Source organism: Lotus japonicus, chromosome 2, assembly GCF_012489685.1.
Source record: "Lotus japonicus ecotype B-129 chromosome 2, LjGifu_v1.2".
Lineage (NCBI taxonomy): Eukaryota > Viridiplantae > Streptophyta > Magnoliopsida > Fabales > Fabaceae > Lotus > Lotus japonicus.
Genome location: NC_080042.1, coordinates 16,933,153 through 16,943,656, shown reverse-complemented (window position 1 = coordinate 16,943,656; position 10,504 = coordinate 16,933,153).

Here is a 10,504-nt window from a genome sequence, read left to right as displayed (position 1 = left end):
TTTTCAGTACAAAACTACCACCTTAAAGATTTTAACAAATCTTTTCGAGAACTAAGTGCAAAAGATAGAGATAGAAAAGCACACAAGGATTTTATCCTGGTTCACTTGATAAATCACTCAAGCTACTCCAGTCCACCCGTTAAGGTGATTTCTTCCTTCTTAGAATGAAGGCAATCCACTAATCAGGTAAGAGTTACAACTGCACTTGAAACCTACAAGTGACTAACAATTACACTGACTTAGCTCACACTAAGATTCACTCTCTTAGTCTTCTCTAGGATCCGATCAACCTTGATCTCCTAAAGGAAAATCAAACAACTGTTTGAGGTTGGTGTTTACAAGGGTTTGCTTCTGAATAAGCTGAGTGTAAACTAAAAATAAATTACAAGATGAAAGAAAGCTTAGAATATATCTTGCGCGTGTGTATTGCTTCTTGTATATTTTTTTTTCTTCTAGCCGCTTCTTTCAATCTTCAGCCTCTATATATACTCCAAGGATTAGGGTTGAGCGTTGCATGGGAAATGCTACCGTTGGAGGGCAGTTCTGGAAAATCCAGCTTCTGCTGTGGCTGAGAACGTTAGGTAGGTCGTCAGGAAGGTACACTTGCTTTTGTACTTGGATAGCGACTTGACCTTTTAACCTAGGAGACTTCTGATCAGAGGAATGCTTCGTATTGGAACTTGTGAAGCCGGTTGATCAGAGTCAGAGGGATAGCACAGATCCTCTGACCATTGTATCTTCTGATTCTGAACTCAGAGGGAAGAACATGGCCTTCAGAGTTTCTTGCTTCTGGACTTCAGAGTTTCCACTATTCAGCTTCTGGATCTTCAGAGTCTTCTACACCATCGGAACATCTGAACTTTCAGTGTTTCTTGGTTGTCAGAACTTCTGGATCATCAGAGCTTCTAGCGACTGAGTCCTCATCAGAGTTTGTATAGCTTCAGATCTTCTGAAGCTTTTCCACTGTTCATACTGAACATGGTGAATGCGAAAGCGTTGCTTGGGTTACCCTTTATACACAGTGCTTCTGATTTGTGTGAAATTGAGTCAGGGTCAGAGCCTGTAAATAGCACACTCAGAAAAACACGTTAGAGTACCACAATTGTTCATATCAAAAGGTTAACTTGTAATCATCAAAACATAGAGTTGTACTACTAGATCAAAACTTGATCTTACAGCTGTAATTCTCTTTCAGTGTCTAGTGAAATACCAACTGTAAGCTAGAAATTGAATCAAATGCATGTATTGATGAAGATGAACAATAATTGATGAAAATGGAGATGGGGATGATTTTAATTTTAGTAGTTACAGATTTTCTGGGTTTGTATTGATGAAGATGGAGAAAGTGAGGAATGAGGAGGCGAGGAGGAGTGGTGGTTATAGAGTGGGGGACTAAAAATGCAACTGACTAAATGTGATTCAATTAAAAAATTATTTTTTTCATTTAAAATTAATTTAGAAATTCCATGTCATCATTTTCAGTTAGATTTTAGACGGAATTTAACGGAAAACCATTTTTGCAACCGGGTGTAAACTTTAGGGTCGTTTTTTTTTGTTGCTAATTTTGAAGTTTGGGGACGATTTTCACAGGAAGGCCAAAGTTGGAGGACCAAAAGTGCAATTAAGCCAAAAACATAATTGGATGTTAGCCACTTTTGGTTAAGCTTACCACTCCACCATTTGTGCACGCACAGAGTCCGATATGATGAACGAATATGATACCCGACCATACTAAAGCATGTAGCCGGAGATTCACTCTGTATGATAACTCGTCCCCTACTGAATCACGGTCTGCACTGCGCAACTCTATGCAAGTAGCAATCCCCTCTCTCGACCGATCAATTGAATTGTAAAGAAGTTCCTAACGATCGGGATGTGCAACAAACGGAACGAAAATAACTTCGATATTACTAATCAAAATATTATTTTCATTGGATTAAATCAATCATACAAAGTCACACCTATAAGATCACATGAAACAAGCCTTAAAGCACTAAACCGATAAATTAACCGAGTTTACTTCTCTTAACCAATCGCGGATCTTACAGGAACCATCGATTTGGTTCTTGCAAAGTTCAAGTTTTTGGACTTTTTAATTATGAAGCTTTGATCATGTTGGGTTAAGCTCTTCACAAAAGTTGTTTTGTATGAGTTGAGGTTTCCCCAAATGTAATTGTTTTTCTAAAAAGTTAAATTTTGGAAAAGTGCTTTTCTAAAAAGTTGAGTTAAATCTTGCTTGTGGTATTGCTTATCTCTTGCTTATGTGCTAGTTTTTTTTTTTTTTTTTTGAAAAGTTCTGCTAGTTGGTTTTAAAGGAAGAAAAATGATTTGGCTTTTGGATTGTTGGCTGAAATGATGCTTGGCCTTTGGGAATGAGATTATTTGAGTTGTGCAAAAGAGTTTGTGTAAGAAAATATATTGTTGAGTAAAAATATTAGTAGCGTCGAGGCTAGGAATAGATTTTTGGGGTTGAAAAATTGATTTGAAGCTTATTTTGGTTGACCAGACCATGGGATTAAGTTCATGGGTGGAAAATTGATTTGGGAAAAACTCGGGGTTGAAAATGAAAAGGGAAAAGAACATGAAGGCCAAATAGAAAAGAAAAATTAATTGGGGACTATTTACTGATTTCATTATCTATTGGGTAAGAAAAGGGTCTACCAAAAGTTTAAGAATCTGTTTGTAAATATGTTTTTATTGGGATCAAAACTGTATTATTGGAAGGTTTGAGGACCTATTTGCAAACTGTGATATATGGGGGACTAAAATATAATTTCAAAGAAAAGATTTTATTTTATGTGATTTATAGTTTTTAACGTATGCCATAGACCATGAGTTAGTAATTAAGTAAACATAGATAGTGACTAAATTAAGTGTACTTGTGAAGAGTGTCAAGAATGAGAGCATGTTCGTATCGAAGCTTATGAATGGAAGGAAATCGAGGAAGTGACAGAATCAGAGTCACCACTTAGGAAGGAAAGCTCCTAAGGTGAGGACACTACGATGCATGTATTAGTTAATGAAATGACATGTTTGTATGTTGGTTTAGGATCATCATGTGATTGGCGATTAGTTGTGATGATGCTTGGAATATATGAAGGTATGATAGCATGTGTTGATGTTGTTGGTTGGAACTCTTAGTGGTCCGACAATGTAAGACCCTGAATTAAATAAATAACTTTATTAAATTAATCTCCATAATCTAGCGTTATACGCTATTTTACCGCGTTATGTAAGACCCGGTTCTATGACAATTTTTTTTAAAGAAAAAATGTAATGATATAAATATGAGGAGACATACACCGATATTCACCCTCCTCAAAGGGGATCCAAAAAGGAAAAACCAACCAAAAAGCCCTCAAAAAACTCGGCAAGCCCACCAAAAACACCGGCCAGACGGTCAAAAAATCCTGGGCATATCATTTTAATAATAAAATTAAATTATGTGAATTGTTTCTGTTATATGTGACATTGTGCACTTAGAAAGGAAAATTATTTTAGTAGAGGAATTATTATGCCTTAATGATATCTAGATGATGATGTACTCGTCATTACGGTCGTTTTGACTGTAATATTCCTAAGGTGATTTTCCGACGACTTTTTGGGCAAAATCAACCCGACAACGACGATGAGTTGGCAATTATTTAAAATAATTAATTAAATGAAAATCTAAAAAATGACCATAATGACGAGTACATCATTTAATTAATTATTTAAAATAAAACAAAAAATCCCAACTGATAATACGTCAATCATCTATTTTAATTAATTATTTAAAAAAAATAAAAAATTTCTGAACCTTAGTGAGATTGAGGGTGATGGGCGGCCAAGAGAGATGGAGGGTGATAAATGAAGACTTTTTCATTCTTTCATTTCTTGGCTAAGAAGAAAGTTATTTTATAAAGTTTTCGCCTTTAACCTCATTTAATGGGGGACTTAGATTTGAACTTTCAAAACCTCTAAGAAGATTTTTGGAAACAAATGTTTCATATTTAAAGTCTGGAGGACTTGTGTTAAACTTTTAAAAGTCATGGTTTTTAATGACAATTAAAAAAGAGATTTAAGCACAATTTAAAAGAGAGTTTTGAGCAATTAATCAAAGAAGAAGTTTTTGCAAATTGACCCCCATTGAGCTTGGGTTGGCCGTGGACTCTCTAGGGCTTGAGGGTAAAAGTTGCTCTTTCATTTTCTTCATTAATGCATTTCCCCTAGACTAACACTATAAATAGATAGCTCTACCTTCTCATTTCTTCACACCACTCAACAAGCCCTCTTTCTTGCATAGTCGTGAGTCTCTCTCTCTCTCCCCCTCTCTTGTTATTCTCTTTGTTTTCGTTCTAGATTTCTTCTTTGATTAGAGGAGACTCTGGTCATTCTCATTATGCTCTGTGGTCGCAGTGAATACAGATCTTCCACATCCAGAAGAGAATGATCATTTGGTGTAATAATCAAGGAAAAAGGTTGTAGAAATAGTGTTTGCTTTAAAGTGTTCTTATGATGTTCTTCCATATTCATAGAAAAATTATTAGAAAGAGCCTTTGATCTTGAAAACATTTAAGTCTGTGGGAAAATTATGTTTTTCTTCGAATGTTCTTCGAATCTTCAAACGAAATGTTTGAGAAAATAAGCTTTGATTTTGGAAAGGAAAATGGTTTTGAATTTCAAGGTTTTGAGGAGGATTTCATGACCAATAAGGGAAGGGGCTTATGATCGATCCGTTTGTCCGATTGGTAACGTTGCTCTGTCTATTCGTTGGTAGGACATTTCTGAGTATAGACCTAGCTTCGAGCAACCCTAGACTTTAGGGAAAGCTTACCTTTGGGGTAAGGTCACTTCGGCTACGGCCTAAAATTCTTGATTGAGATTTTATGCATATCCAATGTTAAGGACTTTATGCTAGATGAATATGCTAGTAAGGTTACTTCGGCCTCGGCCTAGAATTTTGATTGTGATTGTCAATGTTAGAATGAAAACGATACTAGGGTTATCAATGTCTATGTGCTAGAAATGCTATATGATGATTTTTGCAATAAATGTTAGTTGTGGTTATGAAAATGCCTATATGACTAGGGTGTTATCTTTATTTATTGATATGCATGCAAGTTATGTTGTTGTTATGAGATGATGTTCAAATGTGATGAACATGAAAGGCTTTCATGGCATGCATCTGTGGCCAAGTGATATGGATTGGGCTTGGTGGCCACGACCGGTGACCTCTATTTGGATAGTTAGTGGTGACGTTCAGGGGAGGCCTTGAATAAGGACGCATGTGATGCGACAGTGAGTTGGAGAGGTCCAACCCCGATCTTGGAGACGTGTTCATCCTGCCTTTCCATGAAGGATCAGTTGAATTGATATCCGAAGCGTCTGCATGCATGTGTAAGATCAAGTTTTGATCTAGTAGTACAACTCTATGTTTTGTCTTAGAAGCAGCAGATAAGTCCTTTTTCAACCTTTTATGCTTAGTCAATAAAGAGTTATACTTATCCATGATATCAGACAAAACATGTTTCAATTCAGAGGTTGAGAAAGAAGCGAATACCTCATTTTCATCGTCTGAGTTGGGATCTTCTTCTAATTCTGAATCAGAGTCAACAACATCCTTTGACTCTGCTTCCTTGTCTTTGACAATAGCCATGAGTCCTTGGACTTCACCATCAGAGTAAACATCCTCTGACTCTGATTCATCAAAAGTCACCATCAGACTCTTCTTCGTCTTGAAGTGCTTCTTTGGCTTCTTGTCCTTCTTCAACTTTGGACAATCACTTTTGTAGTGCCCTGATTCTTTGCACTCAAAACATGTGACTTCCTTGATTGATGACTTCTTCTGGCCTGAGGATTCAGACTTTCCTTTGGCTTTTCCAGAGCTTCTGTACTTGCTTTGCTTGTGCTTCCAGATGCGATTGAGTCTCTTGGAGATCAGAGTCAGCTCATCTTCATCAGAATCTTCTGATGCTTCTTCAGATTCTTCTGCTTCAGCTTGGAGAGCCTTTGACTTTTCAGCCTTAGCCTTTTCAGATTTGGATTTCAAGGCTATAGACTTTTTCCTCAGATCTTGCATCTCAGAGTGCTTCAGCTCATGGCATTTCAAAATGCTGATGAGTTCTTCTAAACTCATATGCTCGACATCTCTCGTTAGCTCTATTGATGTCACTAAAGGCATCCAGCTTTCAGGAAGACTCCTGATGACCCTTATGACGTGATCTTTTGTAGTGTAGCTCTTGTTGAGAGGTCGTATTCCAGCTACAAGCAACTGAAATCTGGAGAACATTTCTTCAATGGACTCGTTTGGCTCCATGATGAAGGATTCATACTTTTGGATCAAAGACAATGCCTTTGATTCTTTGACTTTCTTGTTTCCTTCATGAGACATCTTCAAGGATTCAAAAATGCCTTTTGTAAACTCACGATCTGTAATCTTCTGGTACTCTTCATAAGAAATAACACTTAGAAGAATTGCTCTTGCTTTGTGATGTTGTGAGTACAGCTTCTTTTGATCTGCAGTCATCTCTGACCTTGGGATCTTCTTGCCATCTGCATCAATGGGACGCTCATAGCCATCCACAATAATATCCTAGAGATCTGCATCAAAACCCAGAAAGAAACTTTCGAGTCTGTCTTTCCAGTATTCGAACCTTTGACCGTCGAACATGGGAGGCTTTGCATTGTATCCATCTTTCTGTGTTTCACTGGTGGTAGCCATTGTTTTTCACACCGGCCCGGATCACTGAACACTGTTAGGTGTGGTAATCAGAACTTGCGCTCTGATAACAATTGAAGGTATGAAAAACGGTAGAAAGGGGGGGTTTGAATAACGTTTTCAAGATAAAACTTCCACCTTAAAGATTTTAGCAAATCTTTCGAAACAAACTATGTGCTAAAGATAAGAGATAGAAAAGCACACAAGGATTTTATCCTGGTTCACATGATAAATCCCTCAAGCTAATCCAGTCCACCCGTTAAGGTGATTTCTTCCTTCTTAGAATGAAGGCAATCCACTAATTAGGTATGTGTTACAACTGCACTTGAAACCTACAAGTGACTAACAATACACTGACTTAGCTCACACTAAGATTCACTCTCTTAGTCTTCTCTAGGATCCGATCAACCTTGATCTCCTAAAAGAAAACTATACAACTGTATATGAAGTTCTTGTTTACAAAGAAAGTGCTTCTAAAAAGCTTATAGTAAACACAATGAAATTCAAGATGAAAGAAAGCTTAGAAGGATTTGAATATTTCTTGCGCGTATGTGAATGCTTCTAGCCGCTTCTTTCAACCTTCAGCCTCTATTTATACTCCAAGGATTAGGGTTGAACGTTGCATGGAAATGCTACCGTTGGAGGGCAGTTCTGGAAATTCCAGCTTCTGCTGTGGCTGAGGATGTTAGGTAGGTCGTCAGGATAGTACACTTTGCTTTTGTACTTTGGATAGTGACTTGACCTTAACCTCGTAGACTTCTGATCAGAGGAGTGCTTCGTATTGGAACTTGTGAAGTTGATTGATCAGAGTCAGAGGGAAGCTTGGATCCTCTGACCGTTGTACCTTCTGATCTTCACTTCAGAGGATCAGTACATGGTCTTCAGAGCCTGTTGCTTCTGGACTTCAGAGTCTTCACTCTTCAGAGTCTGGATCATCAGAGTCTTCTTCACCATCAGAGCTTCTGAGCCTTCAGAGTCTCTTGGTTGTCAGATCTTCTAGATCATCAGAGCTTCAAGTGTGCTGAGTCCTTATCAGAGCTTGATTTACTTCAGATCTTCTGAAGCTTTTCCACTGTTCAGAGTGAACATGGAGAATGCGAAAGCGTTGCTTGGGTCACTCTTTAAGCATAGTGCTTCTGATTTGTGTGAGATAAAATAGAGGTCAGAGCCTGTAAACAGCACACTCAGAAAAACACGTTAGAGTACCATAATTGTTCATATCAAAAGGTTAACTTGTAATCATCAAAACATAGAGTTGTACTACTAGATCAAAACTTGATCTTACAGTTATATCTACATCGGTCGTGTACGGAGATGGGAGCGCACACGTCAGAGGAGATCCCTTATATTCGCTTGTTATCGTGGGACTCTCAGGATGCTATATCCTCCACCTCAATTCGCATTACCCACCATAACTGACACCGATATGATTCCCAGCTAGGATTCTCCCTCCTTAGTAGGGGACTATCTAGTCCACGCCACGAAGGAGGTTCTCGCGGCTTGAGGACTTTGAGTCAGGCTCGGGTTTTATGATAATTGAGTCTGTATTTGGGGTGGTGAGGCCGAGTTTTAGTTTTTAGGCTTGAAGCCATCATGTGTGGATGAGCTCGAGCAAGGCTAAAACATTAGTTTCCTTTTCGTTTTAATAATTGATGTACTCAAACATTTTCTACTATTAATAAAATAATGAAATGAAGTTATTTAGTAATTCTTTCTATTATTCACTTTAATGTTTTAGAAAGAATCTTATTTCGATGAAAATTCACCCATGTTTTTGGAAAAGGTTACTAAAGTGACCCTCGAGAAATCGGGGCGTTACATGTTAGTTGTCTTTCATTATTCTTTTTTATTAATTTTCCGCACACGTTAGCGGGAAACATTTGTGAAATATATTTGAGGGGTATTTATCGGTGTGAATATTAAATTACTATTTTATATATTGTTCTCCGCTGTTGACAAACATTAACACAATCGACGCGCCGCGCGATTCTTATGACGTCAATTGAAATGTAAAATTTCATGATGTAGCGTGTGGAATTAAATTAACGGGAATACCTGCGAAATAATTCAATTCATTTTGGAAACGAAGTGTATACTGTTGTGCCAGTAATTGTTATGTTTGAATTATTATTCGCGCTATTGGGAAATCCGCAAGTGTACGAATCCACCCGGTTTTGAATATCGCACCACAGGAATTGTGAGTGAATAAATTCTGCTTAAGGCTTGAGTTTGAAGGTTTGTTTTATTGAAATAAACATATGTCGAAGTAGTATTAATGAAAACAATTCAGAAAAGAAAATGCTTTGGGTTCTTGCCAAACTAGTCAATTCAAGCACATCATTTTATGCACATGTTCTCATGAATCTCTCCTTGATGCTATAGCCTAAGCAACTACCTATCGATCCCTCGCATAGGTAATTCTTTCAAAACAAAGGATAAGCCCAATTCCTTGTGTACTTAAACATTTGTTTGAAGCATAAAGATTACAAAGTTCAGGCCAACAAACCCCAACCCTTCCTCTATTCCTAGTAGCCAAGATAGAAGGGGTAATCCCAAATCGGTTCTCTAATCTATAACAAACTTCCGTTCTGATTATAGAAAAGCATAAAGCAAGCATGCATACAAGCTTAGATTGAAATTCAAAAAATGGGATTCAAGGAAAGAAGAAGAACACGTGGGAAAGAACTTAAGATTATAATTCAAATATGAAAAGTCTTACAAGAAAACCAAAGCAATAGAAAAGAGATTAGCCAAGCATGGCAAGGCTAAGAACCTAGATTACAAGCTTCGAAGTCTTCTCTCAATCACCTAGATGCAAGAAAAGTCCCTAAAAAAGTACAAAATTACTAAACTAATGCAAATGCACAAATAAAAGTAAAAATCCATGAGAATGCATGAAACACTACATGAGACTCAACAAAAAGACTCAAAAGAAGCAAAGAAATGACCATAAATGTGACACCCCCTTCCCCCTTCCGGAGTGACGTCAACTCAGAGAGTGGAAAGAAGAAGACACAGTTTTTTTTTACTAAGTCTTTTTTTTTTTCAACTCTTTTTGACTAACTTCCTTAGGGACATCAAACTTTCAAATCTCAACTCAACTTATTCTCGGGATTAAGGCGGAATAACATAATCCTTTTTTAAACTTCAAATTAAGGTAGAAAACGTCTATCCCTAAACGATCTGAAACCTAATTCTACATCCTTACATTTAACTATGATTTTTCACTGAGTCCTATTCTCCTAACCACCGACAGCTACCATGGCTTAATAGCTTCGGCAAATAGCAACCAACTCGATCTAAGCCCATCTCAATCTTTCACCTTAAAATGTTAACCACTGGAGGGAGTGAGCTACCAACAATATAAGAACATGAATGCGTCAGTAGCACCGACTCGAGTCACATGCCGGTCGGCCAAACACAATTCATATTCTAGATATATCAATAATATTATATCATAATATCATGATAGCATATCACCAAACACATACAATATGATGCAGCGTGATTGTTTACCACCTTGTCCCTCATTTCCTTCAGTCAGACTTCTCCCCCATTGCGTCATGGGTTAAGAGGGTCCCTCGCCTGACCTTTTTAAATTATTTAGGTTGCATATGTGGTCTTTAGGGCCCGAAGCTTTTAGCTTCACACTCTTCAGAAGGTCGTCTCGGGAACATGGACACTCCTTACAGTCTACTCTTTATCGGACAATGATCGCTCAGTAGCTTTTCCGACAGAAATACACGACTCAACTCTTTGCCTTAAACTTCTTGCCAGCCCGACCTCAGGGATCCACGTCGTAGC